General features: G+C 43.1%; 2 pseudogenes; one reads left to right on the forward strand and one right to left on the reverse strand.

Moving 5' to 3' along the window:
• The first annotated feature begins 2247 nt into the window (after window positions 1-2247).
• Window positions 2248-2401, forward strand: LOC116477959 (U2 spliceosomal RNA; annotated as a pseudogene).
• Window positions 2402-3498: 1097 nt separating this feature from the next.
• Window positions 3499-3812, reverse strand: LOC116475352 (metallothionein-2-like; annotated as a pseudogene).
• Between the last annotated feature and the right edge of the window lie 5505 nt (window positions 3813-9317).

Raw genomic sequence — 9317 nt, forward strand, 5'->3', positions numbered from 1 at the left:
TCCAATCAAATCCACCTGCCAGTAACTATACCAATAGTTTATTCCTAGAAATGATTGTCTAGTCGGATCTGTGTTGCTTCTTTGCTACTGTGGTTCCTCTTTTTACTTAATGGCAGGTATTTTGAGTCTATTTGGAGCAAACAATGTGTAAGGCATACCCTAATCTGATCTTTGCTGTGAGTTCCTTTATCCAACTATTAGTATCAAGTTGTACTGGACTTCTTTCATTCAAAGCCTTTTGTAAATCCGTTTCTTACTATTTAGGGTTTCAAAGTTAGGACTATTCAACTTGAAAAGCTCTGAAGTTCTGTTCTCTCTCTACTTTCATTTCTGTTTATCAATTGGCCAATCTTCTTCTGGGAACATCTCTTTTTTTACTACACTTTGCCAAATGAGCCAACAGTCCCAACAAACTCTGCCAACATTTGATTTTGCAAACTCTTCCTCTAAAACGACAAGCCCAGTAGGTACATTTTCTGCCTTGTAAGAAGGTGATAAATTTACCAAAAATTTTACCACCATATAACATAGATCTCTGGTATCTCTCTCCTCACTATCCAGCTAACAGCTGTCAATGTCACATATTTTAGGTTTTTGTTATGACAGCACCTCAATTTTGTTACTAATTTCTGCATTAATTGGAGTAAAGATCATTAGCTGCTATAAGAATAAACTCCACATTGTAAGGGCTTAATGCAACAAAAATTTGTCTCAGGTTTGTGATACGGATCAGGTTGCTCTCAGGGGGACTTTACACTAGGTGATGATGCTGAGAATTAAAAGAGGAGTTGTGAAATGTAAGCTTTCTGTGTACTTAGAAAATTAACCCATCCCTGCCACACTGTGATAGGGAAGAAAGAGCCACAGGCATAGAATCAGAGTGACTGTGTATGATTCCCGGCTCTTAGTTCTTACTAAATGTTAATCTTAGCCAAGTAAATTACTGTCTCTTAGTCTTTGCTTACTGATATATAAACAGTATTCGTAAAACCTATCTTTTTTGTTTGTTTGTTTGTTTTTTGCTTTTTTGTTTTTTTTTGAGACGGAGTCTTTCTCTGTCTCCCAGGCTGGAGTGCAGTGGCGCAATCTGGGCTCACTGCAAGCTCCGCCTCCTGGGTTCACGCCATTCTCCTGCCTCAGCCTCCCGAGTAGCTGGGACTACAGGCACCCGCCACCACGCCGGGCTAATTTTTTGCATTTTTGGTAGAGATGGGGTTTCACCGTGTTAGCCAGGATGGTCTCGATCTCCTGACCTCGTGATCCGCCCACCTCGGCCTCCGAAAGTGCTGGGATTACAGGCTTGAGCCACCGCGCCCGGCCTGTAAAACCTATCTTGATAGGGTTATAGAGCTATGCAATTCAGCTTCATATTTTATCAGTCAAGTATATTAATGCAAGTAACAGAAGCCAATTCTAATTTAAGCAGAATTTACTAAAAAGATTTTATGTATCTAAGAGAATTGTCAAGAAGAATAAAGAAACAAGTTTTGAAAAAGGGAAGATCAACAATGAGCACTATGCACCAGCCAGACCCACAAGTAAAACCACAGAGCCAGGGTCATAAGGGGACTGCTCCCACCATGACTGAACACTGGATGCCACCACATGTACAGCCGTCACCTCAGGCACCAGCCACCATATGCCACCACTAGTTTCATTTCCACTACTGCCCTGGAACAGGTTGTTGCTATCTATACTGCTGCCACTATCAGAGTAGATTCTCCACCGTTGCTACTCTTTTGCATCACCAGCTCCCAATGAAAGTTCAATTGGGTACAGCTGATCAGGTGAGCCTAAGTCGTGTTACTGTGCTGTAGTTGAAAAGAAAGATGGGATATAGAGCGCACGGCCTTTGGCGCTTCTCTTAAAGATACACATTGCAGAGAATTCCTCAAATATAGGAGGTGGGCAACAAGAACAAAAGACCGAAGTTTACTTTAGGCACTTATTGACCTATGTCTGGCAATTTCTGGTTTCAAGGGATAGAAGTCAGTGAAATAGTTTCTGCCTCTAAAAAGCTGCATATGGAGGTAAGGTGCAGTGATGCACACGCCTAGTACCAGCTATTTAGGAGTCTGAGGCAAAAGGATCACTTGTGCCCAGGAGTTCAAGTCTAGCCTGGGCAGCATAGCAAGACTCTGTATCTAAAAAATAAATTAATTCAATTAAATTAATTAAATAAATAAAAATAAAGCTGTATATCAAAGCATTGTATAAACTAGAAAGATCTCAGAAATTTAAGACACTATGTCTTCTTGGCCTTTTGGCTAAGATCAAGTGTAGACATTAATAATATTGCTATTTTAATAAATTTTTTTTTTGGTGGGGACGGAGTCTTGCTCTGTTGCCCAGGCTGGAGTGCAGTGGCGCGATCTCGGCTCACTGCAAGCTCCGCCTCCCGGGTTCACGCCATTCTCCTGCCTCAGCCTCCTGAGTAGCTGGGACTACAGGCACCCGCCACCACGCCCGGCTAATTTTTTTTTTGTATTTTTAGTAGAGACGGGATTTCACCTTATTAGCCAGGATGGTCTCGATCTCCTGACCTCGTGATCCGCCCACCTCAGCCTACCAAAGTGCTGGGATTACAGGCGTGAGCCACCGCTCCCGGCCGGCTTCCTCTTTTATTTTTATTTTTTTTAGCTTCCTCTTTTAAAGATATCTGTTTGCCTACCTTCTTTTCATAGTACATACATTCTTCACATTTTGTGATTTTGTTATTTTTTTCCTGTGAACATACAGTCCCTTATTGTCTTGGATAATATTCAGATGATTTAATAACAAGGACAGCATGAACACCAACTAATCCTAACAGAATGCTGAACATATTAGAACAGATAGATGCTCACTGTAACTACCTGATATAGGTTCAATGACTGTCGTCCTAACTTGAGACTATCAGCTAATCATACTAATTAAGTGTACTACTATACCCTGATTAGTATCCTCAGATTACAAAGTTATTGTACCAAAAATCTCCTCCTAAAGACCCAATTCTGATGTTGATTTGATCTAAACTGGTGGACAACATAACTTCTAAATCTTTTCCCTGAAATGATTAAAATATAATCCAACAGCTTCTTAAGGTTTAAAGATAAGATTTTTAAGATCACAAAAGGTTTAAGAAAGACTGTACTAATATCACTCTTTCATCCTGCAAAATTCTGTCACTATGTCTTAACTTTTCTCTCAGGTTTTTAGCACTGTTTGTCACTTCCTAAGTCCTTCTAGGTAAGGACTAAGATAAAATAATTCCAAGAAAAGGCCTCATGCTAGGAATAGTCTGTTTACCATCCAGCAAGAGTATTCTTTTTATTTCCAAATTAGATAACCTGGTACAATCATGAATTATTTTACATAGTTTATTTACATTAAAATTTAATAAAACAGTTGTAAAGTTTATCTGGTACTTTAATACTGTTTTCTTTTTTTTTCCAAGTCAAAGCTATTTTATTATCATTTACATTATTTCATAGAAAAAGGAATGTAGCAAACGTCAGGGTCAGGGTTGTACATAAGAAATCCAGGTTTGCAGAGGTCGCGTCATTTACATCTGGGAGCAGGGCTGTCCCAGCGTCAGGCGCAGCAGCTGCACTTGTCCGACGCCCCTTTGCAGATGCAGCCCTGGGCACACTTGGCACAGCCCACAGGACAGCAGGAGCAGCAGCTTTTCTTGCAGGAGGTGCATTTGCACTTTGCACTTGCAGGAGCCTGTGCAGGTGCAGGAGTCACCGGCGTCGCAGGAGCAGTTGGGATCCATGGCGAGCTGAAGAGGCTGCTGGAGTCGGAACAGGTTGCACGCGGGCTCGCTGGGACTTGGAGGAGGCATGGTCAATACTGTTGTCTTTTTAAACTTTTGTTCAACATTTCAGTATCAGAATATTTCTTCTTTGGCACTTGCTTTCAATTGGCCTATCTTGCCACTAGATGGAGAGCGATGCCTACCACTAGATGGTACGTAAATTTACCTTCCTACATTCAACAGCCTTAAAAGATAGCTGTTTAAGTTTAATGTGTATATACAGGGTCTTGTCTTAATATGGTGAAAAATCAATGTTCCAGTTTCAAAAGCGAACTTATAACATCTTTTTTCCTCTAGGTCATTGAAACAAGAATTCTCTCTCTCTCTCTCTGTCTTTCTCTTTCTCTCTTTAAATTTTTTTTTTACAGACGGGGTCTCCTTCTGTGTCACTCAGGCTATAGTGCAGTGGCATGATCATAGCACACTGTAGCCTTGAACTCCTCGGTTCCCACCTCAGCCTCCCCAGTAGCTGGGATTACAGACTTAAGCCATCATGCCTGACGAGCATGAGACTCTGTCTCAAAAAAAAAAAAAAAAAAAAAAAAGAAATAGAATAAATAAAATAGAAATTGATGGGGTTAAGCAAAGGTCTTAATACAACACTACTGAAGGTTGGATGGACCAGAGGGGGCCTCATCTTGTCCCCCAACATTAAAAGGCCGCAAACCAGTCTGCTGTATTTCTGCCAGTTTGGAGAAATTTAAAAAGCTGGAAGGCAGAGATTACAATGAAAAATCAGATCTAAAATTGCCTGGGGCAACAGTCAGGCAGACTAATCAAGATAAAGATTAATAAAAGGGCCAGGGTCCTTTGGCTCAATCTTTGGCTGGGGACCCAAAGCTTTTTACACGAGAGGGTAAAATGACCTGGGGGTAAAGAAGAGAAGATCCTGAAACTAGAACATAAAAATGTAAGGGTTGATAGGACTATGAAGGTTGGTATATTTGAAATCACTTTATGTGAAGTGATTGCAACTCTTTTACCTGATTTTTTTTTTGTGGGAATGAACACAGTATCTCACTGAGAAACACTTCTCCTCCCTGGTACTGTAAAACAGAAGGCATGTAGATCTGCCCTCAAGCAATATTAATTGGACATGCTAAATGGGAACCAGTGAGATTGCCCAAGACCACACACAGTGCAGAGTAGAAGCTAGAATGCTGTTATGGATAAATTCTCCACTTGATAAGCCTCTGTGATGTATTTCCTGGAGCTTGTGGCAAAAGCCTCTGAGCACCTCCCAGCAACATCTACTGGGACTTGGGACTATGGAATTTCCATTTGAGGGGAATTTACTGCTTTGCTATGAAATGTTAGGTGAAGCTATGCCCATAACACCTGAAATACCCATGTTGTCCCAGCGATGTCAGAGAAACATTCTAACAGGGATGGCTGTGCCCAGGAGACTTCCGTAATAAAACGGACATGGTTTATAGAGGACCATGCCACCTAAGAAATGCAAGGAGGGGATAGTCTTGAGCAGGGAGTTTCCTTTCTCCTAAGACTGACTCTGGAACTGTGTGAGAAACTGCTGGGTTCTACAGTGCCTGATAAATGGCTCTCAACTGATGAGAAAGAGCTACTTGGTTTGTGGACAGTAATTCCAAGGTAAATGGACACTATCGTGTTTGGAAGGCAGCTACTTTGATAAAAGAAGGTAAAACCAGATCTGCTTGGTGGGCTGAATTGCACGCTGTTTTTCTAACAGTGATGGAAGAATTGACCAATGGTAAAAGCCCCTGAGTTTGGGTGTTTACTGACCCCTGGGCCGTGTGACCCATGGCCTGGCCATACACTCAGGCAAGAGGGCCATGGAAATTTGGCCTATTAAACGGATGCACATAGGAGCACTGTTCTATGGAGATTTGAGGGGTGCATTAAAGAAGAACGAGTCAACGCCGATCAGAAGAACTCCCTTCCAGGTTCAGAAAGTGACTGGAACTGACGAGCAGATATCCCCACGTACTCCCTTGAAGTGGCCACCTGGGCTGTTGAACTGCGTGGATATGGGGTATTGTAACAGGGCAGAGATGGGCTGAATGTAGAGATGTTTCTTTTGCACCTTCTCAGGCACAAAATGCCAGAAAGAACTGTTGTGTTTCTCAATAAGAAAGTCAGAGACTGCTGATGGCTTTGGGACAGATTCCCTGGTGGGAAGGCCCTGAACATAGCTGGCAAGTGTGACAAATGCTGGTAGCCCTGGAGGGCTACAAACGGGTCTTGACAGGAGTAGACACTGGCTATGCAGTGGATGTTGCTTGCCCAGAAGATGAAAATTCTCTGAGTGCCATAAAAAACCGGAACAGAAGATATTACATGGATATAGATGGCTAACCATCATTTTTTTCAGACCAAGGAACACACTGCACAGCCCATAACAATAGTCCAACAATGGGCAAAGAGATATCCACCTAGAGTAATAGTTTGATAGAGAAGTAGAGCAGGCTATTGAAACACTGATTGTGTAAAACGGGGAGATAAAAGCACGAAGGGCCGGCTCACTCGCCTTCCTGTCTTCTCACACGCAACATGAGTAGCACTAGAGTGTTTCTGCTGGACATTTTTTCTTTGTTTTTCTGGTTGATCTGGGGAACAGGGAGTTGGGAGGATGCTGGTATGACTATGCCATTCTTGCCAAGGGAGGAGTACACTGGTATAACAAATGGAAGTTTTTCTTTCTTCCCCAAATCACCTAAATTTATTTTTTTCTCCCCTGGCTGATGCAGTGGTCCTAGGACCAGGACTGCAATTATAACTGCTGGAACAGCAGGGAAGATTTCTAAGCAAAAAACTGTAACTGTGTTTTGAAACCTTATATCAAAATTCCCAAAGGCATGATGGGAGTGGGTTGTGTCTTCATGCTATCTAGAAAAATTGGGGCTGTCAGTGAATGCAGCTATATTGACTGGTGGTAAAAATAGCTCACTAGTTCTGCACCTGTGTAACCTTACCCCGTCTGGATGGGCGTGGACTGAGGAGGAGCTACTTGCTAGACTTGTATTACTGCCTGCAAGGTAGACCCGCACTGTGATGGTTCTAATTTCTCTTCCAAAGGTGAAAAGGTTTGGGTGTTAATGGAGAGAAGGAGAAATGGTAGCTGAGAGTAAATAAATGAATACATGAGTTATTAATTGAGAAAAATTCAGTATTACATTAACAACTCAAAAGAGTCTCAGAGCAAGAGATGACACTGTCTCTTAGCTTAATTATCCCAGATGCCTTAAAGGGTGAAGCTGCGTATTTACTGAGGCCACGCCTGCTTCGAGACCTGACAAGACTGAGAGGAAACCTGCAAACCTGAGTGGCCTCATCCTGGAAGACATTCAAACAGTATGAAGGATTGGATTAATTGTTAGTGATTATGCGTAATATATATATTTTTGAAGTAAAGGCAACATGGTGGAAAACCAGGGAGTGGCCTGTGCTGCTATGATGTACACTGGTTTCAGTCCACAGCTCCTGGCTTACAACTCCTATATCCCTTGTTACAGTATTTTCTTTTTTTGTTACAATGTTGGGTACGTTAGGCCTCAGGAGCAAGCCTCTGACCTTCTCCTGCCTTCCTTTCACTTTAGTGTTTCCCCACTTTTCTTTCTTTCTTTTTTTTTTTTTTTTTGAGATGGAGTCTCACTCTGTCGCCCAGGCTGGAGTGCAGTGGCGCAATCTCGGCTCACTGCAAGCTCCGCCTCCCGGGTTCACGCCATTCTCCTGCCTCAGCCTCTCCGAGTAGCTGGGACTACAGGCGCCCGCCGCCACGCCCGGCTAATTTTTTGTAGTTTTAGTAGAGACAGGGTTTCACCGTGGTCTCGATCTCCTGACCTTGTGATTCGCCCGCCTCGGCCTCCCAAAGTGCTAGGATTACAAGCGTGAGCCACCGCGCCCGGCCGTTTCCCCACTTTTCTAATTGTGAGTCTTAAGACTCTCGCAGGAGAGGGTTCCCTCCTATATCCTGAGGGAAGGAATGCTGATGTCATGAAGCTTTCACAAAAACTCAAGAGGACAGGGTTCCCTGAGCTTCGGATAGCCGAACATGTGGCACTTCCTGGAGGGTGGCGCACCCAGGGAGGGCACGGAAGCTGCAGGCCCCTTCCTTCATACCTTCCCTTGTGGTTCTCTTCATCTGGATCCTTTGCGATATCCTTTATAATAAACCAGTACATGTGAGAAAAAGAAAATATGTACCTACAGTTTCCTTCCTTCCTTCCCTCCTTCCTTCCCTCCTTCCTTCCTTCCTTCCTTCCTTCCTTCCTTCCTTCCTTCCTTCCTTCCTCCTTCCTTCCTTCCTTCCTTCCTTCCTTCCTTCCTTCCTTCCTTCCTCCCTCCCTCCCTCCCTCCCTTCCTTCCTCTCTCTCTCTTTCTTTCTTTGTTTCTTTCTTTCTTTCTGACAAAGTCTCGCACTGTCACCAGGCTGGAGTGCAGTGGCATGATCTTGGCTCACTGCAACTTCCACCTCTTGGGTTCAAGCGATTCTCCTGCTTCAGCCTCCCAAGTAGCTGTGACTATAGGCACGTACCACCATGCCCAGCTAATTTTTTTGTATTTTTAGTAGAGACGGGGTTTCACCATGTTAGCCAGGATGGTCTCATCTCTTGACCTCATGATCCATCTGCCTCGGTCTCCCAAAGTGCTGGGATTACAGGCGTGAGCCACCATGCCTGGCCAACCTACAGTATTTTTTCTAAGGCCATCTCTAGCTTCGTACTTACCACACGAGGTAAATTTTCTGTAAAGGCGTATGCCATAAGTCAGGATTTTTTTGTTGTTGTTTTTTGGTCAAGATTAGTTTCTAGGGCCGGGCGCAGTGGCTCACGCCTGTAATCCCAGCACTTTGGGAGGCCGAGGCGGGCGGATCACAAGGTCAGGAGATCGAGACCATCCTGGCTAACACAATGAAACCCCATCTCTACTAAAAATACAAAAAATTAGCCAGGCGTGGTGGTGGGCGCCTGTAGTCCCAGCTACTCGGGAGGCTGAGGCAGGAGAATGGCGTGAACCCGGGAGGTGGAGCTTGTGGTGAGCCGAGATTGCGCCACTGCACTCTGGCCTGGGAGAAAGAGCAAGACTCCGTCTCAAAAAAAAAAAGATTAGTTTCTACACATCATCCAGTATTTGTTATGTCTAATGAGAGGTTGTATATATACATGTGAATGTTTCAGGACCATATGGCAATTATTCCATTTAAAATATTGCTATCCTACTTCTCAGAAAAAAGGCAAGGCATAAATTATTGTTTTTATTATTTTAAAAAATGTAGCCCTTCATCAGAGCTTAGGTCTATAGGTATAAATTACTAATGCTCATCCCTTTCCAGTGGCAAAAAGGAGATATCAAATTATTTTGAGATTTGAGTAAGAACAAAATTAATAAATAGCAAGAGGTCAGGTGTGTGAGAGTTTTCATATGAGTAACGCTTGGGTTACTTATTTCTTTCCTTTTAACAAGAATTATTTAGCCCTTGCCTGGCTCTTGCTGCAGTCAATTTGAGAGGAAAGGACTCTTGCCATTGATTTTAATTATT

Source organism: Hylobates moloch, unplaced genomic scaffold (genome assembly GCF_009828535.3).
Source record: "Hylobates moloch isolate HMO894 unplaced genomic scaffold, HMol_V3 SCAFFOLD_2, whole genome shotgun sequence".
Taxonomy (NCBI): Eukaryota; Metazoa; Chordata; class Mammalia; order Primates; family Hylobatidae; genus Hylobates; species Hylobates moloch.